Genomic DNA, 17,234 nt, shown 5'->3' with positions numbered 1-17,234 from the left:
CACGAAGCCTATCTTGGATGGCGGGCGAAGTGGTTCGGCTGTAAGAGCAGAGCTGGATCGGCATTGTCGGAGGACAGACGGGTTGTCTGCGACGTTCGGTGTTAGTTAAGATTTTCTTTTCTTTGGACATATAGTTGAGAATAGTGTGATACTAATTACGGTAATATGCAGTTCATTAATTTGTTGAGAAATAGAAATCATTTGTGACTCTAAAGTCGAACGTAATTGTGCAGTTTCTCGTGTTCTGCTAATAAAAAGCGAGTGGTATTCCGTATAAACAAATTGATTGGAAATTTAATCATTTTTAAAATAACCGTTCCTCGCTAAGAGTTTCTTACAGCCTCAAGATTACGGATTCACGACCTACGAGCTGTTTTCTGCACAGGAGACGACAACTACAGAAGACTGCAGATTGGTGAACATTTATTGGAAGCAAATAGGCACCTCGTATATACTTCAGTCTTAGTACAAATGAGATCAGTGACACGTCATCTGTGGTAGAGGAGGTATGAAGAAGATAAATGTTTTTGATGGAAGAGATTTATAATACGTATTTATCACTTCTCCCTCACAATCTCTTTTTCAACATGCCGTATCTTCTTGTGTGGTTTCTCAGAACATCACATGGACCGAACAAAATTAAGAAGTCCACCTTATATATGTTCTAATAAAGTGAACTATTATAATATGTGTTATACTCGTAGTATCAACTCGGCCGCATCCTGGAGCAAACCGAAGAACCGACTGTTGTACCGATGAGAGTCTTTTCGTCCGGTACAACACTTTACAACTAATTTTAAAGTTTTTTAATCCGAATTTCTGCTTTCGGTTATCTGCTGTTAAACGATAGTAAATTCAGGACCATGATAATAAAACCTGAAAATATCGCGAAATTATCCCAGAGAAACCTCAGAAATTGTGTCACGAGAGTTCAGAGTCACCCTGGACACGAATGTATTGTAATGATAAGTACGATTCATGACGCGTTTTAGATGCCAAAGTAATGGGCTGTAATTGTGGAAGCTCGACAAAGCACTGAAAAGATTTAAGTCGAAACAAGACCCCAGCAGTAGACAACATTTCGTTACAGCGGCTGATTGCCTTGGGGGAGCCAGCCATAAACAAAACTCTTCCAACTGATGAGCAAGATGTATGACACAGGCGAAGTATTCTCATTCTTCAAGAATAATATAATAATTTGAATTCCCAAGAAATCAGGTGCTTACAGGCGAGAAAATTACTGAAAAATCAGTTTAATAAGTAACGGCTGCAAAATATTAACACGAATCCTTTACAGAATAATGGGAAAACTGGTTGAAGCGGACCTCAGGGAAAATAATTTTGAATTCCGGAGAGACGTAGGAACGGGCGACGCAATGCTGACCTTACGAATTCTCATAGAAGATAGGTTAAGGAAAGGCAAACAAACGTTTATAGCATTTGTAGACTTAGAGGAAGCTCAGTTTTTGACAATGTTGACTGGAATACTCTCTTTCAAATTCTAAAGGAGGGAAGCAATGGTTGAGAATGGAGTGAAACAGGGTTGTAGCCTATCCCCGATGTTACTCAATATGTACATTGAACAAGCAATAAAGGAAACAAAAGAAAAATTTGGAGTAGGAGTTACAGTCCAGGGAGAAGAAATAAAAACTTTCAGGTTTGCCGATTAGACTGTAATTCTGTCAGAGACAGCGAAGTACTTTGAAGACGAGTTGAACGGAGTAGACAGCATCTTGAAACGAGGATATCAGATGAACATCAACAGAAGCAAAATGAGGATAAGGGAATGTAGTCAAATCAAATCAGGTGACGCTCAGGGAATTAGATTAGAAAGTGAGACACTTAAAGTAATGAGTGAGTTTTGCTATTTGGGAAGCAAAATAACTGATGATAAAATGCAGACTGGCAATGGCAAGAAAAGAGTTTCTGAACAACAGAAGTCTGTTAACATCGAGTATAGATTTACGTGCTAGGAATGTCTTTTCTGAAAGTATTTGTACGGAGCGTAGTCATGTATGGAAGTGAAACATGGACGATAAATAGTTAGGACAAGAAGAGAATAGAAGCTTTAGAAATTTGGTGCTACAGAAGAATGCTGAAGATTGGATGGGTAGATCAAGTAACTAATGCGGAGGTACTGAACAGAATTAAGGATAAGAAAAATTTGTGATACAACCTGACTAGAAGAAGGGATAGGTTGGCAGAACACATTCTGAAGCATCAAGGGATCACCAATTTAGTAGTGGAGGGAAGCGTGTGGTGTAAAAATCATAGAGGGAGGACCAAGAAATGAATACAGTAAGCAGATTGAAAAGGATATACGTTGCAGTAGTTACTCGGAGATGAAGAGGCTTGGACAGGATAGAGTAGCATGGACACCGGCACCAAACCAGTCTTTGCACTTACGGCTACGACAACGACACAGATATAATTCAATAACTGATTTTATGTTATACATTACAAATGGTTAGTGAGTGCTTGCGACTGTAAAAATTATTATTTTGTTTGTTATGAAGTAACTTTTACTGCTGTCGGTCACGATTTTTTTTTATTTCCCGCACGAAGTGGTTCGCGAAATAATTCCCTCTATCAAGAGCGTTTTTCGTGTATTGTGGGTTTATGTGTGGTTTTTGCGGCGTGTGAGCTATTGAATCATTGTGACGCCCTTATTGTAAAATGTAAGTATCGAAAAGCATCACGCGTGAAAGTCGCAATAAACGATAACGCACTCGATAGTGGGACTTATTTCCCGAAATGAAGGAGAGAGAATCGTACAATGAAATGAACACCCTTAGCTGCTTACAGGTGTTGACATACGTCAACGGGGACAGATGAAAATGTGTTCCCCGAAGGGGACTCGAACTCGGGATCTCCTGCTTACATGGCAGACGCTCTATCCATCTGAGCCACCGAGGACACAGAGGATAGCGCGACTGCAGGGAGCCGGCCGGGGTTGCCGAGCGGTTCTAGGCGCTACAGTCTGGAACCGAGCGACCGCTACGGTCGCAGGTTCGAATCCTGCCTCGGGCATGGATGTGGGTGATTTCTTTAGGTTAGTTAGGTTTAAGTAGTTCTAAGTTCTAGGGGAGTAATGACCTCAGAAGTTTAAGTCCCATAGTGCTCAGAGCCATTTGACTGCAGTTATTTATCTCTGGCACGCCTCCGGCGAAACCCACATTCTCAACGTATTGTCCCGCACTACATTCGTAGTGCCCCGGCCCATTACTCGCGGCGCGTTGCCGATTCCCGTAAGAGTTCGGGCACTGTTTGTGCATTCGCACAGAAGAAGAAGATGGTCAAGTGGCCGGCGAGCCTAAAGCCGTCGGCACACGAACCGTGCATCCGAACGTTGAGCGTTGAGCATCCCGAGTTTCTCACGTCATAGCGTGGAATAGCACGTTCGGGAGTCTTTCCGAACGTGCAGAGCAATATCCGGTATGTCAGATATTCTGAGCGTGCGTCTGAGCGTTGACCAACGAGATGGCACAACGCCACCTACGTCACACGCACGCCGTCTCCCTTCAGAACAGAGTTGTGACGCGCCATATTGGCATTCACTTCAAGCCTATATGTATATATGCCATTTCTGAGCACTAGCAAATTGAGAATCACTGGAAAACCCGTTGTTAACTGTGTGATTCGTTCCAATAAAATAATGAGAAACATCATATTCGTGGCAAAGGAATTATTGTAACTTGCGTATTATGAGAATAGGCTATTTGAAGCCAGCGACACACTAAGATCCACCCAAAACGCATTGTTCTTGGGATAATTTGTTATAATTAAATTTCAATTAGTAACATATCTACGATTATGGTTTTCTGCAGCGTCCAAGACACTATGACAAAGAATTAGGAATCTGTTATTGATGTAGCGTAATGACTAGCGTCACAGCCTACTGTACGGATTATTGATGGGGCGGAGGTTCGCGTCTTGCCATTTCCAAATTTTTTTTCCTAACATTCGTGTTTTTATTGGGTTCTGATACTTTATTATTAGTTTTATATAAGTATATACTATAATATTTGATGTTATGTAAATATAAGTTCACCTTATTTTGAGGGGTGACTTTGTTCGATTGGTTTAATCTACAGAACAGCTTGCGCTACTTGTATAAAGATATTTTGCTCCTTTTTCTTTCACGCTTCGTAATTCACATGTTGCAAAGATCCTGCTAGTGGTTAGGAACACTGATCAAGTAAGACTGACTTTGGGGTTTCACTAAAATGTGGGAATGATGAAATAATGTTTATCTTATGGGGAGAAGTATTCCAAATTTGTACCGCACTGTTTGTAATGGAACTTTTATAAGCCTGTGTCCTTATTGATTGGACATGGTACTTTCCTTTTCGTGGACGATGGAGGAAATGTGCGTTTTAGTAGAGCTAACGTGAGAATTTTACGCGCGCCCGTTGAGTAAACAGTGTAATTTACGAACTAGAAACATCCCTCAACTGCCACTGGAGTGCGTATACAACGTTGGGGCCCACGTACCGTAAGCACAAGTCGCATCGTTCCAGAGCGTTCAGCAGCACGTTGAACTTGGCACGCTCAACGTTAACGTTCGACAGCACGGTCCGTGTGCCGACGGCTTTAACTATATATATACTAAGATGGTATCTGTTCCTTCGGACATGTCCGAAGGAACAGATACCATCTTACAAGGGAATCTCCCCATCGCACCCCCCTCAGATTTAGTTATAAGCTGGCACAGTGGATAGGCCTTGAAAAGCTGAACACAGATCAATCGAGAAAACAGGAAGAAGTCGTGTGGAACTATGAAAAAATTAGTAAAACATACAAACTGAGTAGTCCATGCGCAAGATATGCGACAAGGACAATATGAACTCAGGAGCGCCGTGGTCCCGTGGTTAGCGTGAGTAACCTGCGGAACGAGAGGTCCTTGGTTCAAGTCTTCCCTCGACCGAAAATTTTACTTTCTTTATTTTCGCAAAGTTATGATCTGTCCGTTCGTTCATTGACGTCTCTGTTCACTGTAATAAGTTTAGTGTCTGTGTTTTGCGACCGCACCGCAAAACCGTGCGATTAGTAGACGAAAGGACGGGAACCGAAAACATTTGGTCGCAAGGTCATAGGTCAACATATTCCTCCACAGGAAAACACGTCTGATATATTCTATCCCCGACACTGGTGACGGCATGTGCGTCACATGACAGGAATATGTTGTCGACCCACCTAACTTCAACACTTGGCGAATGGGTAAAAAGATTCTTCTACCTTGCCCGATTTAGGTTTTCTTGTGGATGTGATAATCACTCCCAAAAAAGTAATGAAAACGTAAGAGTTTGTCACATAAATTGAAAATAAAAAATTAAACTTTTCACTCGAGGGATGACTTGAACCTAGGACCTCTCGTTCCGTAACTACTCTCGCTAACCACGGGACCACGGCGCTCCTTGACCCATTGGAGAGGCACGTCCTTTCGTCTACTAATCGCATGGTTTTTCGGTGCGATCGCAAAACACAGACACTAAACTTATTACAGTGAACAGAGACGTCAATGAACGAACGGACAGATCATAACTTTGCGAAAATAAAGAAAGTAAAATTTTCAGACGAGGGAGGATTTGAACCAAGAACCTATCATTCCGCAGCTACTCTTGGTAACCACGGGACCACGGCGCTCTTGACCTCATGTTTTCCTTGATGTTGCCTGTGTTACGCATGGACTACTCAGTTTGTATATTTTACTAATTTTTTTCATAGTTCCACACAACTTCTTCCTGTTTTCTCGATTGATGTGTGTTCAGTTTTTCAAGGCCTGTCCACTGTGCCAACTTATAACTAAATCTGAGGGGGGTGCGATGGGGAGGTTCCCTTGTTAGTATATATAGAGAGAATCGTGTGTGGCAGCAGCAAATGTTACTCGACAACGAGCAAAGCCGGTAGTTGATTATCCGGAAGGAGGACAGCACGAGGCCGGCACTCCGGAGGACCCCCACAGCCGCAGCGCAGCGCCGGCTGGCCGTGCAGAGAACTCCCTCTCCTGCCGCAGGTCTCAGCGCCCGCCGCCACCTCGTTAACGGCGGCCGTCTCCGGGGCTAGGCGCGCCTTCCGCGGCCTCCTCGCAGCCGAGCGGCAATTAAAGGCCGCGACTGATGTCATTCCGCGAATTTCGCGCCCCGCGCGGCTGCTGCGCCGGCGTAAAGAACTCGACGAGGTCGCACACGCGTCATATCGCCGAGTGTTATGACCGGCGCGGCAGTAAAACTCGCCGAGTGCGAACAACAGGCGCCCATTACAACGGCCCTGTCGTACAGGAACACTCTCGCCTTATTACGGCCCCGGCGCGACGGAACCTAACTGCACAGATGGTCTACGCGCTAACTGTTTTGCTGAAAGCAGCGTGTAGCTCCTTTTGCACAGACTACCGACGTTCGATTCGAGCTTTCGCTAAAATACCGAGAACAATCAAACGTACACACAAGCAGCTCGAATAGCGGAGCGGACTTGACGCGCCACTTCCGCTATTTGGCGAGGAGAGCCAGTCCCAGATGGAATCCAACTCGCGATTTAGCGGCGAGGGCTCACTGGCAGGCCACCCTGGACGTGCCTTCCAAGCTGTTTTCCACATCCAGTTAGGCGAATAGCGGGCTTGGACCGACGTCTCGTCACTGATTGATAGTGACATAACGAAAGTCATGGAATAGCGATGTCTACATATACAGGGTGACAAGTATTTAAACCGACAAACTCTGGGAGGTTGTAGGGGACATCAAAACAAACATTTTTCCCTAATGTCATTTTTTCCTATGAGGAGTATTTAAACCGGTAGAGGAAGATTTCTCTGGCGGAAAATTAATTAAACCAACAAACACTTTCCCCTTTTTTATGACCAAGAGACAACACATTAACAAAACACAATTTCATTTACAGTAAATTTTCAAAAATGCCTCCATTGACACGTAAACAAAGGTTACAACGTCGGATCATGTTCTGACTGACACGGGCAGAAACCCCAGGAGTATCCTGAATTGTTCCTGCTGCTGCTACTATCCGGGCAACCAGATCCTCTTCTGATGCAACAGGAGTTGCGTAAACAAGGTTGTGCATCTCTCCCCACACAAAAAAAGTCCAGAGGGGATATGTCTGGGGATCGAGCAGGCCATGGTACAGGACCACCTCTGCCAATCCACGTTTCTGGGAACTGTCGGTCCACGAATCGACGCACACGACCACTGAAATGTGCCGGCGCCCCGTCATGTTGGAACCGCATGCATTGTCTTGTAGGGAGTGGGACGTCTTCCAGAAATTCTGGCACTGCTCTGGCGAGAAAATTGCAATAGTGCCTGCCATTTATTGGCCTATGTAGCAGATACGGCCCAATTAAACAGTCCCCAACAACACCGATCCACACATTAACGAAGAACCGAACTTGGTGAGCGCTAGTAACTGTGGCCTGTGGGTTATCCGCACTCCCAACATGCGAATTGTGCATGCAGAAGACTCCATACCGCCCGAACGTTGCTTCATCGGTAAACAACGCAGAGGATGGAAATGCAGGATGCATTTCACACTGTTCCAGGTACCATGCCAAAACTGTGCTGTGAGTGGATAATCAACTGGTTCCAGGTTGTGGACACGCTGTAAGTGAAATGGATGTAACAATTGCTCTCGAAGGACTGTTCTTACATTCGTCTGATTCGTCCCCACGTTACGTGCTGATTGAAGGATCCCGCTCCGCATGCTGCAAGACAGCTTCCTCAAATTGCAGTTTTCTTACCGTGCGACGGCGCCCCTGTCCAGGTAATCTGCTAAATGACCCGGTCTCATGCAGACGTTGGTACACAGCAGCAGAGGTCGTATGATGCGGGATACGGCGATTAGGATATTGTTGTTGATAAACCCGATGTGCATCTCGTCCGTTGTGGTGCGCTACGTAGTATGCACCAACCATATCAGTGTACTCACTCTAGGTATATCGCTCCATTAGTAAACAGAGACAATGCACTGCTACACTGGTGGACAGCAGTTGCCTACAACTGAAGAGCGTAATACGGCCTCCACCGGTTTAAATAATCCTCATAGGAAAAAATTACATTACGGAAAAATGTTTGTTTTGATGTTCCCTAAAACCTCCCAGAGTTAGTCGGTTTAAATACTTTTCACCCTGTATAGATGGCGGTAGTATCGCGTAGACAAAGTAGACAAAATGCGAGTGCATTGCCGGAGCTGTTTTTTGTACTCAGATGATTCATGTTAAAGGTTTCCGACGGGAATCAACAGACTTTGAACGCGGAATGGTAGTTGGAGCTAGAAGCGTGTGACATTCCAATTCGGAAATCGTTAGGGAATTCAACATACCGAGATCCACAGTTTCAAGAGTGTGCCGGGAACTCCAAATTTCAGGCATTACCTCTCACCACGGACGACGCAGTGGCCGACGGCCTTCACTTAACGACCGAGTCCAGCGGCGTCTGCGTAGAGTTACCAGTGCTGAGAGACAAGCAACAGTGCGCGAAATAACCGCAGAAACCAATATGGGACGTACGACGAACGTATACATTACGACAGTGCGGCGAAATTTAGAATGCCTTTGCTAACATCACGACATCGTCTGCAGCGCCTATCCTGGGCCCGGGACAACATTGGTTGGATACTAGACGACTGGAAAACTGTGGACTGGTCAGAAGGCTCCTTATTTCAGTTGGTAAGAGCTGATGATAGGGTTCTACTGTGGCGCAAACCCCACGGAGCCATGGACCCAGGTTATCAACAAGAAACTCTGCAGGCTGGTGATCGCTCCTTAATGGTGCGGTCTGTGTTTACATGGAATCTACTCTGCCCCAACTGAACAGATCACTCGCTCGAGATGATCATGATCGGCTACTTGCAGGCTGTTTCAAGCCTTTAATGGACTTCATGTTCTCAAACGACGATGCCATGTCACCGGGCCACAGTTGTTCGCTATTGATCTGAACAACATTCTGAACAATTCGAGCAAATGATTTGGCCACCCAGATCGCCCGACACGATTCCCATCGAACATTTATGAGACGTAACTGAGGTCAGTTCGTGCACAAAATCCTGCACCGGCAACACTTTCACAATTATGCACGGCTGCAGGGGCAGCATGGCTCAGTATTTCTGCAGAGGACTTCCAACGACTTGTTGAGTCCGTGCTACTGCACCGACGTCACGCCTCCGATATATGTTACGCAAACATTTAGAAAACGTTAACACACTTGAACATGAGATTCGTGAATAATCGATGGCAGGCGGGGTACACAAATTCCGTTCGAAAGCGAGTTGTGGCGGAAGGGGGGCACCTCTCACAAACATTGGAAATATACATGTATAGGGTAAAGAAACAACGCGCCACTTGGCGGTCGGTATGCGATTCCTCATCCCAATTGAAGACAAAAGTGTACGAACAGAACATAGTTCCGCGAGTAGCTTAAACAGAAATGCGATTAAAAATCGGGGCTCTTGCAACACAGTTATGCGTGCAGCGTGGCCAGGAACAGGTAGAACGAATTCTGCGCCGTGACAGACCTGTCCCATTAACCCAGTGAGACGAGGCAATGTTCGTGTCGCGTTGGCACCACACTTACCTTTTTTTCAGTCAAAGCATCAAACTGTATCCAATTTACACCACCACAATGGGTGTCTTGCGTCTTTCTATTACTGTTACCTTTATTTAAACATTAAAGAGATGATAAGAACTCCTTACAGACGTAAATGACCACTTTGTTTCGTCTACGATACAAAAAAAGCAGATAGACGTCCAGGACATAAATAAAGCAAATAGTAAACAACAGGGGATACAGTAACATTGTCTGCATCCAATGAGGAACAAAAACACGATTGGCAGAAAAAAATGGTTCAAATGGCTCTGACAAGGGAACCTCCCCATCGCACCCCCCTCAGATTTAGTTATAAGTTGGCACAGTGGATAGGCCTTGATAAACTGAACACAGATCAATTGAGAAAACAGGAAGAAGTTGTGTGGAACTGTGAAAAAATAAGCAAAATATACAAACTGAGTAGTCCATGGGCCACATAGGCAACATCATGGACAATGTGAGCTCAGGAGCGCCGTGGTCTCGTGGTAGCGTGAGCAGCTGCAGAACGAAAGGTCCTTGGTTCAAGTCTTCCCTCCAGTGAGAATTTTACTTTCTTTATTTTTACATCGTTATTATCTGTCCGTTCGTTCATTGACGTCTCTGTTCACTGTAATAAGTTTAGTGTCTGTGTCTTGCGACCGCATCGCAAAACCGTGCGATTAGTAGACGAAAGGACGTGCCTCTCCAATGGGAACCGAAAACATTTGATCGCAAGGTCATAGGTCAACCGATTCCTCCACAGGAAATCACATCTGATATATTCTATACGACACTGGTAACGGCATGTGCGTCACATGACAGGAATATGTTGTCGACCCACCTAACTTGTACACTTGGCGAATGGGTGAAAAGGTTCTTCTACCTTGCCCGATTTAGGTTTTCTTGTGGATGTGATAATCACTCCCAAAAAAGTGATGAAAACACAATAGTTTGTCACATAAACTGAAAATAAAAAAATTAAACTTTTCACTCGATGGAGGATTTGAACCAAGGACCTCTCGTTCCGCAGCTGCTCACGTTACCACGAGACCACGGCGCTCCTGTGTTCTTAGAGTCCTTGATGTCGCCTATCTTCCCATGAACTACTCAGTTTGTATATTTTGCTTATTTTTTCACAGTTCCACACAACTTCTTCCTGTTTTCTCAATTGATCTGTGTTCAGTTTTTCAAGGCCTATCCACTGTGCCAACTTATAACTAAATCTGAGGGGGGTGCGATGGGGAGGTTCCCTTGTGAGTACTATGGGACTTAACATCTATGGTCATCAGTCCCCCAGAACTTAGAACTACTTAAACCTAACTAACCTAAGGACATCACACAACACCCAGTCATCACGACGATTGGCAGACTACACTAGAGTGCGCATTACGCTACCCACAATAATTGCATTCTGTACGTTTGACGTCCAGGATTATTTTCACAGACCTGGTAGTACACGTACGACCAACATGAGATGATGTTCAAAGCGACCACCTCGCATTTGCAAACACTTCGCCACTCGTTGAATCATACTTTTCTGGATCCTATGCAACACACCTGCATCTACCATTGCCGAAGCGGCATGCACGCGAGCTATTAGGTCTTTTACATCCATGGGTGGAATGCTACAAACTTATCCCTACAAGTGTCCCCACAAATAAAAATCTAGTGGATTAAGGTCCGGGGAACATGGAGGCCAGAACATTACCTTCACGACCAATCCCTTTTCCTGTAAATTCTTCATTTAAATAGGTCCGTACATTCATTTCAAAGTGTGTCGGTGCACCATCCTACTGAAACCGTAGCTGTCGCCCAATACCAAGTGGAAAGTTTTTTAATGCGTCAGGCAAAGTATTGCAAAGAAACGTATGATACAGGAGCGCATTTAACTTGTCCGTCAACAGCTAAGGGCGCAAAAGCACTCCTACCCACGATTCCAGCCCACATGTGAATGCCCATTGCGTGCCTGAAAGCCACGTTCACGGGCGATATGTACGTTGTGCTTCGACCAATAATGGCTGTTGTGGAGATTGCAACTACCTTCACGAGTGAAGCTAGATACGTCAGTCCATATCACGTTATTTATAAAATGTTTGTTATCTTCCACTTGGTGTAAAATCCATTCAGAACACTTTACTAGTCGAACACGGCGTTCTGGCCGCAGATGTTGAGGTAACATCTAATTGTATGGATGTAGTTCGTCATCTTACGACATTTCAGCAGCCAGTCTTTGAGATACCTCGAACTGCCTTGCATTTCGCCGAGGTGGATGGTGAAGGGTTTCAAGAATCGTGTCCTCTGTCTGTGGAGTTGGCCTAGTTCTTGGACGATCTCTGCCTATTACTTGTGGACATAGATTACTAGCTTCTCGAAGGTGATGCTCCTGGCGACGAAAAACATTTTTATCAGGACGGCGCCTCTGAGCATAAACACGAGCAGCAGCAGCTCGATTATCGGATGCGTTCGGCATGAAAAGCATATCGACGTATTCATGGGGAAGATGCCCTACATGAACTCGAGAGGCCCCGTTATGGCTGTGCACTGCACGGTTAATAGACACACATGCAGTTTAATCGATCCCACTGTCATATGACAGGCTAGTGTCATATGACGAAATGATTTCCTGCTTATAAACGTCGAGAACAAAGGAACGGAATTCTAAAAAATAAAAAAGGAACTTGAGGAAAACTCGAACTATGGCTCCATGGTGGATGTGGGTTTGATATCCCAGCAGTCTAACCAGTGAGTTGCGACGGCTGGTACGGTAGTGGGGCGGTGATATACATTCCTCTGTACACTCCGATGAGCAGCACGATGCGACAGCGTGGTCAGCTTCTCGCTTTCATACATTTTTCAAAATGCAACCTATCTGATTTCGCTAGACTCTCTTTTGTCTTGAATCTGGATGAGGAATCGCATGCTGACCTCCGAGTGCGGCATATTTTCTTCACCCTGTACATAAGCTGGCCCCTTGGAGAAACGGGAAAAGGCGAAGAAATGGTTCAAATGGCTCTGAGCACTATGGGACTTAACATCTGTGGTCATCAGTTCCCTGGAACTTAGAACTACTAAAACCTAACTAACCGAAGGACATCACACACATCCATGCCCGAGGTAGGATTCGAACCTGCGTCCGTAGCAGTCGCGCGGTTCCGGACTGCGTGCCTAGAACCGCTAGACCACCGCGGCCGGCAAAAGGCGAAGAAGAAGAACTATATCTACATATAATGAATATGAGGTAACAACTGAAAAGAGCTAAAGATGATGTTGCTCGTAGCGAAAAATTATAGAATGGGACTCATGTGCTTACCAGAGTAGAAATGCGCAGCCAACGACTACACTCGCACGCTTACCTGCAACAAGAAGAGGAGCTGATTAACATACGGCACTGTCAAGTAGTTCGCACAATACAAAATAGTCTTTACGTAAATTTTGTGGCTAGCCACCAAGGACCGACTCCACTGTTCACTATGCGTCATCAACATCTACAGATAATTCTGAAGCCTCTGTAAAGTGCGTGGCGAAGGGTCGAAGGGTAATTCTTGGCTATATTAACGATTACAATGATCGCATCGGCTTAGTCGAAGATAAAGCGGGTGCCAGACTTCGGATACTGAAAAAATATGCTACAAAAGAGATTGTTTACAAAACACTTGTCGGTTCCGTCACAGCATTATCGTTGAAGTGTGTGCGACCAGAACCAAACAGAGCTAACAGGGGATATTAAACGTACACACAGAGGAGCAGCACGAATACTCACAGGCTTTACCGACTCAGATGAGAGGATGAAGAAAATGTTCAAAACATGCGAACAACTGGATGACAGACATTGAAATACAGTTATCTCGCGAAAGACTACTCAAGAAGTAATTTCAAGCGAATACCGTATAACGACCTACGAATTCCTCTCGTACGGAAAGCGATGACAAGGATAGGCTAATTACGGCAAGCAGAGAGGTATTTAAGTAATTTTTGTATCCGCACTCTTTACGCGAATGAAATGGGTAGAAGCTCTAATAAAGTTTACATCAGGAAGTACAGTTTGTTGTGCACTTCACAGTCTTTTGCAGAGTATGTTATTGCAGTTCTTCTGTCAAATTCCGTTCGCAAATGAAGCAAGGAAGGAATGACTGTGTATACACCGAGGTGACAAAAGTCATGGGACCGCGATACGAACATTGTGGAGTGGTAGTTGGATCTCGACGTATGGGACATTCCATTTCAGAAAACGTTTGCGAATATAATACACCGAGATCCACAGTATCAAGAGCGCGATGAGTACAGCAAATTTTTAGGCATTACGTATCGCCACGGACAACGCAGTGGCCGACGGCCTTCGCTTAACGACCGAAAGCAGCGGTATTTGCGTAGAGTTGTCATTGCTAATAGACAAGTAACACTGCGTGAAATAACCGCAGAAATCAATGTACGACGAACGTGTAAGTTAGGACAGCGCAGAGAAATTTTTGAGTTAATGGACTATGGCAGCAGACGAGCGATGGGAGTGTCTTTGCTAAAAGCACATAGCCTGCAGTGCCTCTCCCTGACTCGAGATCATATCTGTTGGACTCTAGACGACTGGAATACCGTGGCTTGGTCAGAAGAGTCCCTATTTTAGTTGGTAAGAACTGATGGTAGGGTTGGAGACCCCATGTAGCCATGGATCCAAGTTGTCAACAGGTCACTGTGCAAGCTGGCGGTGGTTCCGTAATGGTGTGGGCTGCGTTCACATGGAATGGACTGGTCCCTCTGGTCCAAATGAACTGATCATTGACTGGAAATGGTTAACTTCGGCTACTTGGAGACCACTGCAGCAATGTGCCACGTCACCGGGCTACAACTGTATGCAATTGGTTTGAAGAACATTCTGGTCAATTGGAGCGAATGACCTGGCCAACCAGAGCGCCCGACCTGAATCCGGGACACAGTCCAGGTGTCAGTTCGTGTACAAAATCCTCCACCAACAACACTTCCGCAATTATGGACTGCTACAGCCACAGCGTGGCTCAATATTTCTGCAAGAGACTTCAAGCGACTTGTTCAGCCCGTGCCACGTCGAGTTCCTGCACTGTGCTGCACAAAAAGGAGGTCCGACACAATACTGGGAGGTACCCCATTACTTGTGTCACGTCAGAGTAGTTAGTATGCTTCTGCATGCGAGTACCGAGTGACCGGAGACTACGGGTCGCTGTACCAAAATACTCGGAAAATACTCACGAACAACCTCGGGATATGCAATTTTGTCAAATTAAGAGATGAACGGAGACCGTGACTTTTATGTGAAACAAATTGTCGATTTGTACGGCAGCACAGCAACAGCCATCAATAAATTGGCTGGTTGCTGCTGTACACCACTGACAGTTCGAACATCCAGATACTTTTCGACGGCGCTTACGTTTACGCGGTACACGAACTTCGCAAGACATTTTACCGCGCACGGCGGAGTGTACATTGTACCAGTATTTTCGACTTTCTTCCCTATTCCACTCGCGTACTGTGCGGGGACAAATGATTCTCTATATGCCTCTGTAATCCCACAATCGTTCTTATCTTATTCTCAGCATCTCTACGTGAGAAATACGTTGGCTGCAGCACAATGGTAAGTATTCCACGAATACATGTTCTCCAAATTTACAGAAAAAGGTTAAGCGAAAATTACTACATGTTTCATCCGAGCATCCCCATTTAAGTGTCCCAAATATCCCTGTTACGTTTTCCTATGGGACCTACCGATCTATAACGATGCCCGCAGCGCGTCTCACAGTTCGTTAGCTGACCATTGTCACGCTTACTTTACAGACTGTACTTTCTGAGAATTATTCCAAGGCCGTCTTACCCAAAACTGAATTTCCTTGATCGTCCCATTTCATATCAATTCTTAGCATTAGCTAAAACTTAAAACGATGTGACGTGCTCTAGACTTTGGTCACTAATCCTGTAATCAGATAAAATCTGGTTGATAGCCATTGTCTTGCACTTGTCAGCTCTGTACTAAGCCCTTGACAACAGCGTTGCAAAGTGCCTCCCTTGTTTACAATTGACGGTCTGAAAACCGACTTGGTCTTTCACAGTCGAGATTACGTGTGCTTACCTATGAGAGGGTAAACACTCATATCAGGCGCTGTCACGTGGACGCAGTGCAGGTTGCAAATGGCACGTTGGAATAAAAATCCTTGCCCTGCCCTCAACAGCAGCCGCTAAGAAGGGAAACGCTTCCTGTTAACAGCACGGTTGCGACGTTAAATTGACACAGTTACCGAACATGAGCTGAGGGCTGACAGTGAACAAAGTAAAACACTTAGCAAACATGAAAATTTTATTTATTACTGATTGTTACAGCTTTCAACTAATTTTTGTTAGCTTGAATATTTTGGTAAAAGTTGTCGCGTGTTGCAAACATCAAATTACAACGAATGCATAATTCTGGTTTTACTATATCGACAGTCAATTTGCTTGTAGCGCCAGACCGTACGTCTCTTTCCACACAGGTGGTTATCCTTGTGGTAATTTTCTAAATCAATAAATAAACTGGTGATATGTATGAAATTCTAAAAAGAACCGAATCACTCACACTTCGATACCGAATACGGGGCTAAAATACCGAAGAGTTCGGAGAAAAACCGATTGCGCGGCAACATAGGTTGACAGTGCACACAAACGGTGGAGAACGTGCGAAGTGTGTGTTGACGGAAAAGACGTGGAGTCGAGAAGCTGCACACTGAGAACTGTGCATGTTGCGAGGGTGCTACTCCCCCAGTTTCGCCACCTCTGGCGTTTTGGCAGCTCCCAGAAGCGATTGCCTCCTTTTCTGGTACCAAACAGCGTTCAGGGAGCCGTGTAGCGTGGGACGGCTTCGAACACATCAGGGGCCGTTTTGCTCCCAGCTGGGGTGGGGGCTTTGGTTGCTAGGTGATCGGTTTTTTACCGAACTGTCCGATATTTTAGTCCGTGTTCGGTATTGAAAGCTGTAACAAGTAATAATAAATATATTTTTTGTTTACGAAGCGTTTTATTGGGTACAACCTCAGCCTTCAACTCGACAAATCCTTTCGCCAGGCAATGTTCCGGGTGTGAGTTGTGGGTGGACGCCCCCTGCCTCCTGCCACCGTTAACACAGGCCGCGCATCGCAGGCCACTCTGGCAGCAGCATGGCATGTAGTGTGAGGAGGGCTATGCGAGAGGCGTTCAATGAATTCGAAAGTACTGACTTGGCAAAAAATCCCAAGAAATTTTGGTCTTATGTCAAAGCGGTAGGTGGGTCAAAACAAAATGTCCAGACACACTGTGACCAAAATGGTACTGAAACAGAGGATGACAGACTAAATGTCTTTTTCCAAAGCTGTTTCACAGAGGAAGACTGCACTGTAGTTCCCTCTCTAGATTGTCGCACAGATGACAAAATGATAGATATCGAAATAGACGACAGAGGGATAGAGAAACAATTAAAATCGCTCAAAAGAGGAAAGGCCGCTGGACCTGATGGGATATCAGTTACACTTTACACAGAGTACGCGAAGGAACTTGCCCCCCTTCTTGCACCGGTGTACCGTAGGTCTCTAGAAGAGCGTAGCGTTCCAAAGGATTGGAAAAGAAGGGCACAGGTCATCCCCGTTTTCAATAAGGGACGTCGAACAGATGTGCAGAGAATAATGACTTTTCTGGAGACTA

At 45.1% G+C, this 17,234-nt stretch overlaps 1 protein-coding gene across 1 annotated transcript in view; it reads right to left on the bottom strand.

The window, feature by feature from the left end:
* The window catches only part of LOC126198922 (tyrosine-protein kinase Btk29A), a 285,072-nt gene that overhangs the window by 221,199 nt on the left and 46,639 nt on the right, over positions 1-17,234 (bottom strand). The window lies entirely within an intron of this gene.

Source organism: Schistocerca nitens, chromosome 8 (assembly GCF_023898315.1).
Source record: "Schistocerca nitens isolate TAMUIC-IGC-003100 chromosome 8, iqSchNite1.1, whole genome shotgun sequence".
Taxonomy (NCBI): Eukaryota; Metazoa; Arthropoda; class Insecta; order Orthoptera; family Acrididae; genus Schistocerca; species Schistocerca nitens.
This window is presented reverse-complemented; position numbering and strand designations above follow the sequence as displayed.